The sequence below is a fragment of the Falco biarmicus genome, chromosome 5 (assembly GCF_023638135.1).
Source record: "Falco biarmicus isolate bFalBia1 chromosome 5, bFalBia1.pri, whole genome shotgun sequence".
NCBI lineage: Eukaryota > Metazoa > Chordata > Aves > Falconiformes > Falconidae > Falco > Falco biarmicus.
The window spans coordinates 14,261,990-14,281,018 of NC_079292.1; the positions used below are offsets into that span (position 1 = coordinate 14,261,990).

General features: G+C 39.7%; 1 long non-coding RNA gene across 1 annotated transcript in view; it reads right to left on the reverse strand.

Moving 5' to 3' along the window:
* The window catches only part of LOC130150551 (uncharacterized), a 30,584-nt gene extending 14,437 nt beyond the window's left edge, over window positions 1-16,147 (reverse strand). The window contains exon 1 of the long non-coding RNA XR_008822254.1: window positions 16,083-16,147. This is a non-coding gene — a long non-coding RNA (uncharacterized LOC130150551). The remainder of the gene's footprint in view (window positions 1-16,082) is intronic.
* Window positions 16,148-19,029: the final 2,882 nt, after the last annotated feature.

Genomic DNA, 19,029 nt, shown 5'->3' on the forward strand with positions numbered 1-19,029 from the left:
GCACAGCAGCCCAGCTTGATACTGCCAAACTCAGGAGTCTGACAAAAAATCAGATTCTGGTTTGTAGCAAAGACACACCACCACGAAGCAAGGGTAAGGGGAACTGGAACCATTACTTGTAGGTGCTCATCTTTTTCTTCCTTGATCATTAGAATTAGTAATACTTTAATATTTATTATACTCTTTTGCACCACAGGACATTAAAACATGCATATGACTAGCTGTAAAGAAATTATGAACAAAATACCTATTTAGAGAAGAACTGAACCCACTTTTCCTACAGAAAATCTCCGTCGCATGCTTCAGCAATGGAAAATATGTCGCACTACTGCTTTTAGTTACTGTGGCAAAAAGCAGAAGCTTTGAAGATAATCTGCCACTCATTAAGGAAAAAAAGATAACTCACCCCAGATGACAGGGAGTCAAACTTTGCAAAGCTGCTTTAATCTTGAGGCAATCTTTTTTTCCTTTTTTGACTGCTCTAGGTTGTCCTAGTTTATGTCAGCCCAGGCCTCTAGTCCAGCTGGCCTATAGATGAATCTATCACTGTTATCTGTCATTTCAAACTAGTTTTTTTAAGTTATGGTACATACAGGAAGAGTGAGAAAAACAGACATAAGCAGATTCTGGTTGACTTTTCCTTACTAAAGAATCAAGAATAACATTATTATTGACTCTTCTTGCTTTTTATATAGAATAAAGAGAAGAAAATGAGAAACATTAATTCACTTGTTCTGCAAAGACGTTGTTAAGCACAGTAAATTCATTGTGAAAACACCAGCTTGGCGTTTTAAAATGGCATTGGCAATATTTAATTAATTATTTTCTTGGATTGACCTTGTCACCACCAGGAACTCATTTTGGTGCATTCCACAGTTTTACTTTTTCTCTTGTGTATTTTCCTGCTAGGAGTCTTTCCCAGACATCAATGAGGAGTGACTTAAAATGCATAAATCTAAAATAAAAAAGAAGAAAAGCTGCCACTTCAGTCCCCAGGCTCCTCACTTGATATTCTCTAGCCCCCTCTAAGCTGGCCATCAATGCCACTAGCAGTGAAAGTGAGAAGCACAATGTTGCTGATGCTAGCACCTCTGTGTCAATTGCTGTAATATCCAGTGTCCTTGGGATGAGAAAATTTCTCCAAGCTGCAAGCCATTAATGCCACTGTTAAGTGTCCTCCTTCAAAACCCATTGACAGAAAAAAGAGTCCTCTTCCTATGGTCAATAAAAATAAAATGCAGTATATGGGATATTCAGGTAATTGCAAGAACACAGAGGCACTTCTAAAATATTATTTAACCCCTTGGGCATCCAGCATAATTACAGTGCCTGTGAAGAAAAGCAGGAACTGGGATTCATCTGAATTTGTGCAATTTCAAAGTGCTTGTCAAAAATATTGTACAGAAATGGGCACATGTGACGTTCTGTTTATGTAAACTCTCTGACACATAAAGTCAAAGCCTATCTGAAAATGATACAGGAATGGATTTTCTAAAGAGATTTCCAGATTTCACGGTCTTTACTGAGATGGTCATAGTTTCTCTCCCAATATCTTCTTCAATCCAATATCTTGCAGAATCAAAAAAAAAAAAAAAAGAATGAAGAAACATCCCAAAATACTAATGCTGTTATCCACACCTTCCTGTGATAATCTTCATTTTCATTTTCTAAATCACCACAAGTAGGGCAGTATAGGCATGCTGATATCTTTAGAGTACCTGTAGTCACTTTGAGGGTAACATAATCGCAGTGAACATCTCCTTTCACTGGAAAAGCTTCAGGATGGAGTGGCAGAAAAACACAGCAAGAGCATCCTTCATGCTGCAGGTGAGAGGTACATGGAGCTGGCATCACCTATCCTCACTGAGATTTAAGTATAACTGTTGCATGCTAATGCACAGCAACTTATTATGCCACAGTACATTGACCATGAGAAAAGTCTGATTTTTGAATAAAAAGCAAAATTGCTTCCATGTTCCTCCAGCAATATAAGGTTTACAGCTGTGGTAAATTGCTTATCTAGCTAAGCCTTCACTTAAATCAATTGGTGGCCATTTCAGTTATCTTAAACATTGATATAAATCAAAATGCATCTGCTTTTATCTACAGCCCATGCTACAGACACAATGTTGATAAGCACAGTACACAACCTAGGTTGAACAACACTGACTCCTTCCTCCCATTCTCACTCTTCCCTGAGAAAAGAATCAAATGTTAGTTTCTGTACTAAAAATAGCCAATACAATAAGATGTATTAAGAAAACCTTTGTCAGAATATTATGATTTATTAAATAAGGGATGCTTTATCTAGAATACTAAATATTAATAATAACGCATTTACAAACATAGGGATATTGATGAAATGTAGATATTAAAAATTAATGAATAATATGATTACATAATGCCATGTGAAGTTACCAAAAGACATTACTTGAGGGATAGATATAAATTTAAATTGAGGGATAAATTGCATTATGAAGTTTAAATTAAAGCCCCTAAACAATGGAAATTAATATTCATCATGAGCTGAACATGATAAAAATACATTTAATAAGAAGATTTTCTCTGGACATTGAATAAAGTCTTTTTTCAGTGTTGATAATGTAAAGTCGATATACTTTTTAAAGAGCTTTTAGAGAAAAAATGTTAAAATTAATACAAATTACAAACCCAAATTCTACTTTACAAATAAAATTACTAGAAGCATCTTTTTTTTTTTTTTTCTGTAAACTATCCTTATACTAGTCATTTTTGTGAAGAAACTTTCCTTTGCATGGCTTGCCCTGTAATTGTCTTCTTCAAGGTTTCTTGCACATTCCTTTGAAACATTTAGAAATGACCCTTACTGGAGGCAAGAAACAAGTCGTGATCACTTGTGCCTTTATTGACAGGTCTTTTCATCTGTGCTGTATCAGTGCCTACCAGTGCATGGGATACCACTGGTATATCACCACAGTGTATAACAAGTGTGGAATGAACAAGGGATGTATTTCTTGCTGACACTCCATCCATATCCTATGCCCCACCAGAAAAGCTGTCTCTGCAGCTGCCTGTAACTCAGACCTTCTACATTACATCTCCAACTCGTTTCTGCACTGGTCGAAATGATTATGTGTGGGATGTAGCTGAAGCCTTATGGAAAAAGCTCTCACAGTGAATGGGAAAAGGAGACAAAACTGAGATATGATCCCAAATCTGTGGTTTGGGCCGATCTTTAGCTAATTTAAATACTCAAGAATTCCTGGATGAAGGGGGAGCAACAGATGTGTAAAAAACATTATCATCAATAAAAAATCAAGGTAAAAGATTCGCAAATGGGAATAATTGTAGTACTGGGATCTATCTGGAAGAACAATGAATGATTAGACATATTTGTGATATGAAAAAAACCTGCCCCAGTGCTATTCAGGAAAACAATTTATTTTTCCAAAATGTTACTGGCTGGAATTCTCCTGTTTTAAAATTAAGTAAAACTTTCAAAGTCAGTTATTACCCACCAACTACTTTGCAAGCCAGATGTTTTAGAGAAAAGGAAATATCCATTCTGTTCTGGTAAATCAGGCAGTAAGTGCAGGACTGACAGATCTGATGGAAGCCATCATGATTAGCCTCATCTATATTTCCTTGTTTATTACAGCCATTTTCTGTTTCAAAAAATACTCCAATCTGCCTACAGCATAGCTTAGAGCTAGAGTAAAAAACCCCTTTTTTTTCTCACCATACACAAGCAGACTAAAACTGAACAATCATTAGACAGAACAGACATGGAGAAGAGAAATAGAAACTCGAAATGTCACATCATCAATGTCACATTCTCATTTCCTGTAAATCCTTTCAAACTGGACTTCTGCACACATCAAAAATAGCCAGTTAGGGGCTTATATCACCCTTCCAAACCACATCCAAGTAGCTCCTACTTATTTCTGTCCTATCAATAACGGGATAGCTCAGTCACAGCGGTGCCAGTGTATAACAAACGTTTATGATGGCATTGTGTTTTTTCATCTAGGTACCTCAGGCCAGAACGCTAACAAAACTCATGGGAGAGGAACAAAGGGGGAATGTCTTGAAGATCCCCCTGATATCCCTATCAGGAGGAGTGTGTGGTAGGCTATGCTTATTATCCATTCCAGTCCTGTGACACCTGTAGATTTGAAAGCATCATGGGGGAGCAGCAAAAAGACCACAGTATCTTTGTAAGGACCCAGTGACCTTTGCAGACCCAAGGCCTTCTAACTTTCTTGCAGTTCCCGTTCCCCACTTCTACATCTCACAGCAGCCCAGCTTTAGCATGCCTGTCTACCAAGGCACCTTACCTTCCTCAAAGGTGCTACTTCCCCTACCCATCTCTGTGAATCCGTAGGACTGCAGTCCTCTAGCACTCCCATTTTCCAGCTCCTTCACCACATTCAATCCTCCAACAAAGCAACTGTTCTGAATTTGTATCTATTCTGTATTTGTGTTCTGAGACATATACAAACCCTTGGTCTTCTGCTTTGATATACAAAAGGTACCTGCGTGCACGTTTAATTTTTCCATTCCAATTATTTACATATAATTAGTTTTCCAGTCCTGATAGTTAAGACTGATTATTTGTCTCTTTCTCCAGCCATATCTTTGTTAAATGTCTTCAATCTATTTTTTTCCCAGATGTAGTTGATCGGATGACTCAACTCTATCCAAAATTGCATTGGCTAAAGGGATGTCCGTTTCTTTCTGCTCTAAATGTTTCAGCTACAATTGAACTCGATTTGCTTAGAAGCTAAAATTCTTAGATTAATACTTTAAGATTGTATTTATTCAAAACTGCATGTTCTTTTGATCGATTTTCAGCCTTACTGAGTCTAAGGAAATAACAGAAAGGAATAGTAAAGATTAGATCCCCTTCCTTGGCCAAAAAAAAAGCCCTAACTCTAAGCCCATGTATTGATGCTGACCAGGAGACTGTTACACATCTGGGAGCTACACAGCAGTTATCCTGAACAGGTACAGCCCTGCCTTGCACTCTGTAGATCACTGGGCGCACGACGAGCTCAGCCCCCTATGACAAGGCCACCCGCGTGCCCTTGCCTTTACCCAACAGTGCAGCAAGAAATTGTCATGAGCGCATCCTTTACAAATAGAGTTGCTCTCTTGTAAGGAAATCACATCATAGTTTGAACGGCTAAAAGGGAGAGATCCTCTCCACGGACAGCATCTGCGCACTGGGGGAAAATCCATCCAGGCTCTGCCTAATGCTGCACAAATGTAGGGTGCCTGGCACCTGAAGGGATGTTAAGATTTATTCACTGTATATCTATTCTCATTCTGTTTATTGAAGCAGGTATCTTATTAAGCCATTTTTTGTCAAGCTTTTCTCATCAAGGTGCAGAAAGAATCCTGCACTGTCACTCTCCCTTCACCTTCCCTCTGCCACAGCTGGCACAGAACACCCTGCGACCCCAAGCCTCCAAAAAGTCTTAGGATACTGGTTCAATACCGTTTTCTGTGAAATATGTCTTACCAGTTCCAAACTTTAGCTTTGTTTTCCAGTTGTCATAGTCTAAACATCATGGGATACTCCATTGTTTTATGTAATTTAATAGCTGGAAGTAATTAGAAATAATGTCTTAATCATATTTCAGAAGGAGCCTTTGTATAGGTTTTTATTTTAGGAAGACTGAAAACTCCCAGGTTTTCCACAAAAAACACATGAAGCATTTCCTTGAATATGAAAGATGACTCATTTTAAAATATTGTTTTATTCTGTAAAATGATTTGGGAAGTAATCAGCCACAAATGGATACTGACTGTCACAGTCTAGTTTCTGCTGGATTGACTTTCACTGATTTGAATAACCCTGGTTCCTAATGAAGCCAAATGGAGCTTCAAAATGTTCAAGTCCTTGAAAAATCAGGCCACATCTAAGTGCAGGGTATATTCTTTTTTCCTTCCTGTACTTGCTTGCCTCTTTAATTCATACAGGGTATAGTAACATATTTAAACATACTCTGTAGATTTTCTGGTGATTAGTTCCCTGACCACATTATTTCCTCAGGTCATATGTCAACCACTGACTAGATCTTAAGTGGCAGTACAGGGGAGACAAGTAATAGAAATATGTGACAATATTTGGCATCCAAAAAACAGCTTAAAATGAGTAGTTAGGAAGATTTGTTAAATAATTTAGAGAATTCTCAGGTATTAGGTATGGGACATCCTTTCACCAAAAAATATTTGACCCCAGTACTGAATTCTGTCTGATTATTTATAATGGCAAAGCTCGAAAGTGTTAGGACAACGCCAGTGCTTCTGGAATTGTCTCATAATGTCACTTGGGAAATGGTAAAGTCAGTCAGCTTGATAGTAATTTTTATATCTTACTGGAAATCTGTTATTCTAACTGCATAACTTGACATATCATACGGCTGTCAGGACAGCATGTGGAAAAAAAGTCCTTGTCAAATATACCTTCCAATCTTTTCATCAAATTTAGATCAAAATACTACAATGTCTAAGGAGACTGATATGATACACACATTTCAGCTTCTGTTTACTTTTAATGAACTAAACTTTCATATGTTATTTACTTGAAGACAGATATGATTGATGTCAGTCATTCTCAGATTGGGTGTAGCACCTCAAATATCTCCTGCTGCAATGCTTTGGCTTCTATTGACAGCACCGTTCACCTGATAAATATGAACTCTGGACACCATTGCCTGTGGAAAACCAAAGAAATGTGCTGCTGTAAAAGTTGCGTCTGTGCTGTCATATGGTATAAAAAAGGAATTAAGAGGACTCTGCATTGATAATGTGAGTACAGAAGTCCTGAACATCAGCAGTCATTAGTTAATAAAAAATTCTGAGTTTTGTTTTGAGCCCATTGGTAGCTGGATGATGGAAGAAGTTATGACAGCAAGAAGAGAAGCTGTCAAAGGAGCACCAATGTGTAATGAGAGAAGACATTTCAGAAAATAGAATATGGCTCCATTTCTGCTTGTCAGGATTCATTGAAGCTGAGTAGCTCTGAATTCACTGCTCAAAATGGACAGTGTACACTGATGACTAGTAGCAACCAGCCGTTCTTCAAACTACAAATCTGTCTCAGAATGTAATGCATGCCCAAGCACTTCCAGAGCACAATGTCTGGTTGCATAAGCTTGCTCTTTCATGGTGATTAATGTGATTGTCAAGCATTTCCTAGTACTGGCACTTTAGTCCATTTACAGTGGAAAATGTTTATTACCAAAACCTGATTTCTTCCATTTTTATAGTATGTGCTGCAAAAGGAGTTAGTGCTCCCTTTCTTTGGCTTGCAAAATTGATGTGTCCCTTGAAGTAAATTCATTACTAGGAAAGTAGGAGAACATGAAAAGAAATACATGGAACATTTCTTAAATCTAGACAGCTATAGATTACTATATATGTCAAGAAAGTGACATTTCAGTTAAATATAGTGTAAATACAATTTAGTTTTGCATTGTGCTTTCAAGTAAAAATCAAGAAAATACATGTTCTTTTATCTGTACAATCCTTTGAAAGACTTGTGTCTAGTGAATCAGAGCTAGATATTCTTGGAAGCTCAGTGTCTACAAGCAAATGTGTAAGCTGCTTTCTTCTGGAAGGAAACCTCCAAGGCTAATTGGCCCAATGTGCTAAATGACATTTTTCAGACACAACACAAGATATGTGTCCTAAATACACTGATACAAGATAGTTCCTTCATAAATTTCACATGAAATTGACCTGAGAAAGCTGTTGCCTTACCTAAAATTGTTTGCAATTTCAGTCTTGCTACAAAACCTGAGAGCTAAAGAAGAAAACTCATGTTGATTTTAATGCTGACCAAGCTCTAAGATCAACTTTGTGACTTGTCTCCATCATGAATGAGAAGAGAGGAAGCCACTCTGCATTAGGTGAGAACCACACCTAGAGGCAGGTGCAACACACCAAATCAGCTCTAACCCTGCTAGTTCGGTGCTCCCACAAATCTTTAGAAATGCCTCCACAGACCTACATGGGAATTTGGATTTGGCATCTAAAGGTAGATAAATACCTCAGCTTGATTAAAAGGCATACTGCAATCTCATCGAATCCCAAAGCAGCCATCTTCTATCCCACGCAAAGAAACAAGGTGTAGAAGCAGTCCAAGCACTCTGAGGAGTCCATGGATTTCTCCTTTCTAACAAGAGGTAAAGGAAATGGTAGACTCATAAACTGCAAAGACTGGGTGAAGATTTGGGTAGCCATATGCTCTCTTTAATCAGTCATAAATGAACATAAGCCAGACAACTGTTTTGTTTGGGAGAAGGATACTTATGATTACTTTGGATTTGGAATTATTTTGAAGAATAAGCAAAATGGCCTATGGACAAGGGTTAACAGCAAATATTAAACCACAAAGAATTGCAGGAACCTATTGGAAGTTAGCATACATCTTCTAACAAGCCTACCTGCCCAGGAAAAACTCCAGAGCTCTTCATGAGGTGGTCCTAGGAATGGCCAGATGCTCCACCATGAAGAGTGATATGGTAGAGTGTGAGTCCCACCTTTCTGAGAGATTTGGCACTCTGCAGTCAGAGACACAACTCAGACACAGCCCAGCCATGTAACCTTGTCTCAGGCTGCTCAGGAAACTGTGAAACTGTGAGAAAGTTCACTGAGAAGGTACGTAGAGCACAAGCAGGTAAGACAAGCAAGGTAAATTTGTAGACACCAGTATGTGGAGAAAGGTTGTTAGCAGCTCAAGGAGGAAAGTTCAAAAGGAAAAATATGTACCTTGTAAGGTATAAATTTTATTTTTTTTATTATTTATCAGCCAAATATTTTTACAGTAACCAGATTTAAATTTTCTTATTTTCAGGGGGTAAAATTAGCTCTTTGGCTGTTACTGGAATTGCCTAAGTTCTGCACCATCTGACTTGCTAACAAGCTTGTCACCTACGTACATTAATGCCAAAGATCTGATATCAAGGACACATACCATGTTGGTACAGGCTGTGCAGTCCAGAAGCTGATATGCTCACTCTCTGGGGTAGATGGATAAAAAATAAGGGAAAACCAGGGATTTGGAAAACAGCAACTCACCACCACTGAGGAAGTGCTCCAGGGAGCAGTGAAGTCCAGCCCTTCCCTACATGACTGATTACTGATAACCAGTGGTGGCTCTGTGATGAGCTAACTGAATAACATTACCTAGCTGAATAGCATGGTAATCATTGCTGGCTTTTATTTGTGTTAGCCACTAAATAATGATTGTGTTGCATATATCCTATTTGCAGTCCCTTTGCATATAGTAAAAGGTGCCTGTACAAAGTGACCTGGAAAATTACAACTGACACAGAGAAAATGAGCAATAAAAGAAAACTTAGGATAAGGAATAGGCACAACTGAAAACAAAATAAATAAAATATGACCCTGAATAAGAAATGGGTGTGTGCCCACAGCCTATTTAGCAAAAGCTACCAAGAGAGATTGTTGTGACTCCCTGCTGTGCCAGTTCTCTGCAATACATGATATTTATTTAAAAATAAGTATGCACCATCAGAAGGTGGATTTCTGATGAGCACCAATGATATCAAATAAAATGAGCATTGCATTTCAGCTTTTTACATACATGAATTGTTAATCTGACATTAGTTATGACTGCACTGCAGTTGCAGACTGGCATCATTGCAGCTTATACTTTACTAACTAACTAGTCTAAATATTGGTGGCAGTCTAACCACAGCAGAAAAGAGGTTTTTTTCCCAAGCAAAAGCTGACAAATTCTTTCTACTTCAACAGGCTGAGCACCAGGATACTGCAGCCAGGCCTTTGCAAATGTTTGAATAAAGCCTGCATTGCTCTATCTACGCTGCAAATAAACTGTTTTGCTCAAAGAGGGGGACAAAGATCACCAAAAAGAGTCACTTAAAATAAACTACTAGAAGCAGATGAGAATGTTGTTGATCAACAGCAGAAGGCCATCAGGAAAGGCTTTTGAGACCAACTGTTGAGCACTTCAGAAAATTAGCGCAAGCAGTGAGTGCCACAGTGACAGAGAGACCTGGACACCGCTCCTTGTCCCCGACCTGTGGCAGAGCAATAAGTCAGCCTCTTACACGCTTTCAGAAACAGAAAAGTATTAAGCCAGGGTAAATCTTGGGTTGCAGCCTTAAACAAAAGGCTTTGCAGGATCATAATGTCTAGAAGAAAATAATGATGATCAATAAATCTTAGGACTAAAAGAAACTACAAGTGAGATGAAGAACAAATGGAAGTCAGGGAAGACCTAGAATGACTACTGTTATATAGAATGATCAAATACTCCGGAAACAGTAAATGTATTGTTTTAGCAATAATCTCTGTTTGCCACTTTCTACTAAGAAGGAAATGAATTAATAATAGCACTATTTTCTCTGTAAAACAAACCTGCTTTCTCAGACAAGACTTAATTTTCTTTGGCAAGCAGGCAGGAAGAAACATCCTCATTTAAATTTGGGTTCTCATGAAATACGAAGTTTTTGAGAGGAACCATATTTCATGGTTTTCTCTCTTCCACTGTTCTCTGTTATTCCTCACTCACTGTTTCAATTCTTGTTAAGCTGTCACTTAGCATTTTTTCCCTCTGGAATGACAGCAGGGCATGCTGCTTACACTGGCTAGACAGATGCCTACCCCAGAGAGTGAGCATATCAGCTTCTGGACTGCACAGCCTGTACCAACATGGTATGTGTCCTTGATATCAGATCTTTGGCATTAATGTACGTAGGTGACAAGCTTGTTAGCAAGTCAGATGGTGCAGAACTTAGGCAATTCCAGTAACAGCCAAAGAGCTAATTTTACCCCCTGAAAATAAGAAAATTTAAATCTGGTTACTGTAAAAATATTTGGCTGATAATTAAAAGAAAAACAAGTTCCTGCAACAATATTTACATGGTTAAAATGTACCTATAAACCCAGAAATAAAGAAAAATACCTACAGTTTAGCCTGATTTTGAACAAAAGTAAAAGGAGCCATATTATTACCTTTGAATTACCTAGGACACCAACAGAAATGCAGCTTTTGCTGTGAGAGGCAATATAATGTCTTGGTAAGGTTTCATTGTTCTAGAGCAGTCTTGGAGGAGCATTTTGCAGGACTGGAACTTTGAAAAGATGTAGTTAACCTTTCTACACTAGCATACAATTCACCAAGAAGAATCAGGTCTCTTCCCTGCTAGCATTCAAGTTGCAAGGGTAGCTGCATTAATTCCATCCTAACTTATCTGCTCATAAGTCCAGATAATACTATTAAGTCATTGTGAGTCCTCATTCCCCACTTTCACTCCTGCTAAGTCCCTCGAATGCCAGACTGGCAATGTCTTAACCAAGTTTTAACATTTCTCAAAAGAAAGAAGACAAAATCATCGCAGTCTTCTGAGGGGCTGTTTTTGACAAAGTGCAAGTGATTATATGAGATACAGAAGAATTTAGAGCAAAGGGTTCAAATCCACACTTGCAGTAACTTTAGGTCAGGAGGGATTCCAGCATATTCAGTGACTTTATTGTAGATTAATACAGTTTGAACACAGAGATTTCATCTGAGCCATCACCAATCTGATTGAATATACCACACTTAACACAGACATGGGGTTAGATCCATCTGATTCACTACTGTAAAAGTTTACAATGTAGACATCTGCATTTGCATTGAATTTGTAAATTTCACTGTTTATAGAGGGGAAGTAGGTAATTCTGCAGTGTGACTCCTCTCATCCTAAAGTATACACATAAAATAGATCAGGCAACTTAAGCCTTGCAGGTGCATCTGTTTCTCTCTACTGACTATCACGGGAGTCAAGGCTGGCTAATGTAGTTGTCAACATTACTTACCTCTAAAATCAGGACAAACCCCATCCTGGTGTCCATGGAACACCTCTGGGACACCCACTCCATCCGTTCCAAAATCTGACACCTCCATCAGTGCAGAATTAGAGAGGTGGATTTGCGTAATGGTTTTGGTTTGCATTTCCCCTTGGAGGGCAGACTGCTTCAGGTTTTTTCTTGCCTATGCCATACCCAACCAGTACTACCTGTGTGCCATGGCAAAACACACTGTCCCAGCTTACTGACAGCTGCAAAATGTGTGAATGGAACATTTTCATACTTAAGAGAAACTACAGTGTGAATTTCAAAGAGCAAAGATTTGACACAGTTCTCATTTCATCCCAGTTGATTCTCTCCTCCTGAGGCTCAGGTAGGTTGTCAGCTTTCAAGTGGTATGAGATCCATTTAAAGACTGTGACATTGCAGGTGTCACAAAAATCACAGATTCTACTTGAAACCAGCATTTTTAATTACATTTGGCATTCCCATGCATATTGCTGTCAGTTCTTTACCACTGATGGCAATAGGCTAGGGAATGTCCAGCATAATTAAAAATTTTCATTTCTAATATATTCCCTGACTTTTATGTGCCTTCAAGCCTTACGACTGCTGTACTGAGCATGGTGGAAGGGAAACTATAGGAATCTGACACCTCAAACACCACTTACAATTTAAGATCCTGCCTAGGTACTGCCAAAAAGTGACTGCCAAAACAAAGCAACAGGAAGCAGCGACTTCACTCTCCCACCCCTCTGCAGAGCCTGAGTCCTCTTCTGGCAGTAGCTGCTTAATTGATCACATGTGCTTTTGAAACCAGGTCTGGAAGAGAGGTAATAGCATTAGTGTTGCTCTCTGTGTTGTTCAGAATAGCGCTGTAGTGAGGTCACTCACCTAGAAAGCAGAAAATGCATTTTAGGCTCTCTTTTAGCTGACAGGTTTCAAACTTCCCCAGAAGACAAACACAACAATAGGTTAAAGTTGCTGTTCACCCTCCTGCCAGAGCAGAGTCTGTATAAGACTAAGGCAGCAAGAGTCATGGGATCAAAAGATCAAAAGTTGAGCAAATGAGGAAGATGTCAGCACTGTGACCTTGTGATTAGGGCACTCACTCAGAACAGGGTAGGAAGAAGTGGTCCTGATCTCTACTCCCAGGAGAAGTTGTGCAGCTGACAATCAGGTGAAAAAAAGGGCATGATCCATAGTGCAAGGCACTCAAGTTTTCATCCTCTTTTTGAATTACTTCTCTCTAAGAGAGCAAATCGGTAGCAAGGGTTTTCAAGGCTCTCCTAGATTAGCTTCAGTAAAACCTCTTCCAAATATATACTGAAGCATTCAATTCCTCCACCATCTTAAAAACAGCATAGCGACAATCTTCTACAATGCAATATTTCTCTCTGAGCAAAGTTTCAAATCTTGAGGATATGTATTGTGATTTGGTGTCGGACACTAACTCTTCCTGCTCCACAAGACACCTAAAGGAGAATTCACTTATGGTTGCTGAAAGCAGGTAATAACATAAGCTACGTCTGATCCCTTCCTGAAGTAATTTTTCAGAGACATGATCTGTAAGGTCAAATGGCACTATGGTATCACTGAAGTTCTTTTTAGAATGAATTAGGGAAAAGGGCAAGTTGGAATGACAGTGCAACACATGGCTGTCCCATAATGTGACCTTCATGAAGCAAAATTTTAGAGTGGCCTTAACTTCAATAACTAGCGCAGACCAACAGTCCAACTACACATTTTGCCTGTAACATTTATAAGATAGTGAGTCACAGAACATCTGATATCACACATCCATTCTTGTACGGGAAACTTGTTGCTTAGTACGAAAGATCGATCAAGGCATTTGAGCACATTTAATCATTGAATTGCCAGGCATTTCTGTAGTTCCTCTTAAATCAGTACATCAAAAGAATTTAAATTGTACTGTTGTCTACATACTTGTAATGAATGTAAAAATTTCCTCCATGCCATTGATCCATGAGCCTGGAGACATCACGTTTTCTATTTTCTCTTCACTCTTTTTTTTTTTATTATTATTATTATTATTATTAATTACAATAGTTCTGCCACCACGGGACAATAAGTCCATAATCAGAGGAGTAATTTGTCTCAACTATGGGTACCACCAAAACAAAAAGTACTAGACTTGCTGTTGACTGAGCTTTACTCTTCCAATGGAGTTTACACAACAGCAATCCAGCACTAGCCTGAAATGTTGCAAATCAGTGATCTAGACAGTTATGCAAAGGAAGCATAATTCTGAACCAACTTTGCATCCTCTGATGACAAAAATATAATGCTTGACTTTCAGTGATGTATTTGTAACAGCAAGGCATTGACTGGTAAGGTTTCAATGCACTCTGCAAAAGTGTATGTCACAAAAAAAACAAAGACAACCAGTTGTCTGGCAGAACATTTAACAAAGTTACAAAGAACTAATGATGATGAGTTAATTATCATTGAGAGAGAGAGAGAGTGCCCTGGATGAGGAGAGACTAGGAGAAGGCAGCAGAGGGACTAGCATGAAGAGTGTCGGTATGTGATGGTAAAAGACCTTGTTTCAGCCAGCTAGTTTGGAAGGTGCTGCGACAACAGTAAACTTTTTAAAATCTTGTACACCATCAAAATAAAATGGGATCCAAAGTAAGTAATTACGGACATTTTTAAGTGTGTAGAATACAAATCAATATTCAAAAATACGAAAACCAAGCAGCTTGGTGTAACAAATGCTGTCAGGTATCTGCTGTCCTAATAATGTAATGGTTCACATGCTATAATTTAGAACTGAAATGAACAAGCAAATTTGTTCCACAGTGTTCTAGAAAAACGTATTTCATATGTGTAAGTGATTCTCAGTCACCCTAGGTCTATATCTGCAAAACTAGACAAGTACTCCTAGTCTTTTTTATCTGCTTTGGGGAAGAGTTTTCATCAAGCACTAAGAGATCTCATCAGAAGATGTTTCTTCACTGCTGCTTTACTGGGCTGCTTTAACCACTCACAATAAAAATTCTCCATTTCTAATGAAGAATGGTAAGTGATGGCATTTGTCAACTAGCTGTCATATTTGATTGGCTTTTATTTTAGCAGACAAACACTTCTGCAAAGCAAAAAGCAAAGGAAAAGTGGGGGATTTTTTGTACTGTTCCTACAAAAGCAGAGGCTCGAACCCTCACTCAGGAAGCTGAAGATGCTGAATGGCTGCCAGTTCATGAACTAGGTGGTGCAATCCAGAAACCTCTGCCCAGGATGGAAATATGGCTATGCACAGTTCTGAATTAGTAGGCAATAGTATGTACCAGTCTAAGATTCACCTGGAGAAAGCCAAACACTGGTATTCAGTTCCTCACATAAATATACCCTAGGCTCAGAAAGCAGCAAGCTTCTAAAACATTGTAGGTACATTGGGATAGTACCAAAACCTCTGATCCAGTATCTAGCATTAATTCAATACCCTGAAGCTCGTTTCCTGATGTACAAGAAACACACTATTGCATCTGCAAGGTATTTCAGACAGCTTCTGTCCACATTCAGAACATCAGCATCTGGCAGAGCAATTTCATGTGTTTTTTGGTTAGACTGAGAACTACAATACACCTTCACAAAATGTCCAGCCTTTCTACATGCTTGCATCCCATCCTTTCTGCAGAATTTATAGTGAAATATGTCCTTTACTGGGTAGGTTCATAGCAGCACGATGAGCTTGCTTTGTGTATTTTGAAACTTCATAATTTATTCTCAGGCTTTGTTTTCAGCCACATTTGTTGTTTATGTGATATGAAGAGTGTTTGAAATCCCTTGACTTAATGCTTTTATGTCTGCCATCACCAACTCCACTTGGCTAGTAAAGGATTTAGCTCTATGTAGTGTCAGGTCTGATGCAAGTAGTAACTGTTCTCTGATAAGAAATGCAATTATTTCCAATAACAGAAATTCCAATAACAGACATCTCCAATAATGGGATAACTCTCATAAACAACAATCAGGTGCCTTAAAGAAAGTTCTGTAGAGTCTTTCTTTTCTTTTCTCCCTTCAATGAAATTAATAGTGTTTAGTCAGTTTAAGTGATGTGAGGCCTGTAACATATTCATATTTGAAAAGGAGTGTAAAATATATGCTGATCTCTTCTACCAAAACGGTGCATAAACAACACAGCTCACACACTGCAGAGCTTTTTGAAATTCATACTGAATTTTTGTTTTCAACAGCTTTCATCCAAAGATGAAAAATAATTGAAGGCTTACCTGGGCTTTGTAGAGGATGCATAGGCAAATTCAGGCATGAGCAAGCCATCCTTGTTGGTAATCCACTGTGCAACAAGAACAAAAAAGCAAACAAGTTTATTAGTCAGATTATTAAACAAAGCACAGTGAACACCCAAGCAGTGGCAGGACCAAAGGCAGGATAGCCCCTGCCTCTCCATGGTGGCCCTGGCTCCTCCCTCCCTCCCTCATGGTGGCCAGTTCCTCTTCCACCAACTGAGACATGGACATCTACACCACGTTCAGCATTGCTTGCCCTCTTTTCTTAAATCCACTACAGAGGTCAATCACATCTTGCTTTACATGTGGAATGTGCAAAGCACCTTATGCAGCCAGTGCTATACAACAGGCGGTATATGCCTCAGATTTTGTTTTAAGACTTAAAACACCACTGTTGCATCAAGATTCACATGCTTCAAAACTTATATTGTCAAACTGTTTTCTAATTTGCAATGCACATGAAGCACCCACAGCAGCAGGCTGGCTGTAGAGTTAAGTAGCCACTTCTTCCCTTTTTTTGTAGCAGGGAAAACATGAGATACCTTAGGCCAGGCTCAGCTCCGTGATTGTAGGACCTGACCACCATTGAAGATGTGTTTTGCTGTGGCACCTCAGATTCCACTGTCATTCCAGGAGGGCATGAGGGCTCTCTGAGGTAAAAGCCCCCTGTGGATGTCTTGGAAATGGAGGGTATATTAAATGGCCATAAATAAACATGTTTAAGCAGCTGGATGCAGCCGTTCCCTTGGGAGTCAATTTGAAACACATCTAAATCCCAGTTTTGCAGGGGAGTGAAATCACGTAGGTAAGACATGTGCTACAAGTGATACCATGCCGATTATACTGGCAAACTCTTCCTCTCTCCCATTTACGGACTGAACCCTTACAACATTAAGGAAATAAGGAGGTGTCATCACCTCCATTTTGTAAAGAGTGAGGCTGAAGCAAACAGGATTAAGAGCTGGCCTTGGATTTTGGTCTGGAGCAGTATGCACTTAGTGTTTCTGAAAGACAAGTGCCAGCGACAAGGCCCACAGAAGGCACTCCGGTGTCTGGTCTCAAGTAACTGTACAAAATTTTAGAACTCTAAACATGACCCAAGAATCCATGCCCAACCACTTGGTGGTCTAGCAACTGTGGATATCCTGAATTTTTGCCTGATACCAGCCTGTAAAAGTGTTTACTTCATTTTTGTGTGGTATTGCAGTTCTTCGGACTGTTTGAGAATCCATGGTTTTTTGAAGCTTGCTGTTAAGCTACAATCTGTCAGTGTACTTAAGTACCTAAACCCTTTGTTGCACTGGGTGTCCACGGCGAGGTGCCGGCGGTGTGGCTGGGGTGGCCCCTGTGAGGGGCAGACGGGGCAGTGGTGGACAGGCATGGCAGTGGTGCCTCGGGGAAATGGCTTTAAGAAAGGGCAAAAATGCCTGACAGAGAGGAGTGAGGGAACAAAAAGGAGCGAGAAACAGCCCTGCAGACACCCAGATTGGAGACATCCGTGTTGGAGAAGTTTGTGAATGACTGTGTCCTGTGGAAGGACCTCACACTGGAGCAGGGAAACAGAGTGAGGAGAAGGAGCAGCAGAGAGGGGCTGTTATGAACTGACCGCAACCCCCATCCCCCATCGCCCTACTGCGCTTGGGGAAGGAGAAAATAGAGGAGCTGGGAATGAAGAGGCAAAGTTGAGCCTGAGAAGAAGGGAGGAGGGGGAGAAGGTGTTTTAGTTTTTGTCTTTTTGTCACCATCCTACTCTGTTGCTAACTTGCAATAAATTAAATTAATCCTCCCCAAGTGGAGTCTGTTTTGTCTGTGACAGTCATTGGAATGATCTCCCTGCCCTTATCTCAACCCATGGGCTTTTCACCTTATTTTCTCCCCCTGTCCTGTCGAGGATGGGGAGCGAGAGAGCCGCTGGGTGGGCCTCTGGCAGTCAGCCAAGGTCAGCCCAGCACACATTTGTAATGACTGGTAGCTACACCGGCTTCACTAAGGAATTTGATCTCAGCATAGACTTGGTAAAAGCAGGCTCAACAGGGCAGCTGCAGGTCCCCAGGTTATAGTGCCTATCCATAGTTGTTACGAGTGATTCTGTATGTAGTAGAACAGTTTTTCACACATATAATCCTAGTTTGATGTATATTCATGGTCCCACGCAACCCCACCTTCCACAAGGCTGTCTTACCCACACCGTGCGGGCTGCTGGCCCTGTAGTTTCCTTGAGTTCTCTCTGGTCCTCAGACACTATATGCACAGTCCATTTGGTTCCTTTGCCCCATTTTTGCTTATGCCTCCAACTTCCAGCTCTCTTTTCTAGCCTAGACTAGTACTTCTTCCCCATCTCTTCTGCACTGCAGCTAGGCAGACCTGTGCACAGGGTCCGTGGCCAGCCAGAGCCCAAAATGAACAAATAACTGTTTAGATCACGTATCAGCAAGTGCGGGCATTTAAATGGGTGTTTGCCAGTGTGGGCTTTTATTCTGATTTCTTTCCTCTGCTTAACCACTGCTTTTTATGACATTTTTAAGAGCTTCATGTCTTTGAGACTTCACTTCAGTACAATTTTGGGGAAATTGGCCAGTGACTTTAAAATGTATTTGTGGTGGGGGAAGTCACTGACAGAGACAGAACAACCACTAAAAAAAAGGGAAAGCAGGCTACCACTATATTGAGCTAAAAGTCTTTTAATCTTTAATGCAGAGGAAGAATCTGCAGAGACTTCAGAGACAACAGATGCCATCACATAACATTTCATCTTGATCTAAACAGCATGAAATTTTAAGTTTGTATATTTGTACCTGTGACTCCTGCCATCTGCCCCTGAGATCAGGCTGGAGCACTATATGCTGGGACTGCATATCACATTATGAAACACTACATGCAGCGACCTTCAGTCTCTGGGGTCCACACTTGAGTTATTAAAGATGAAAGA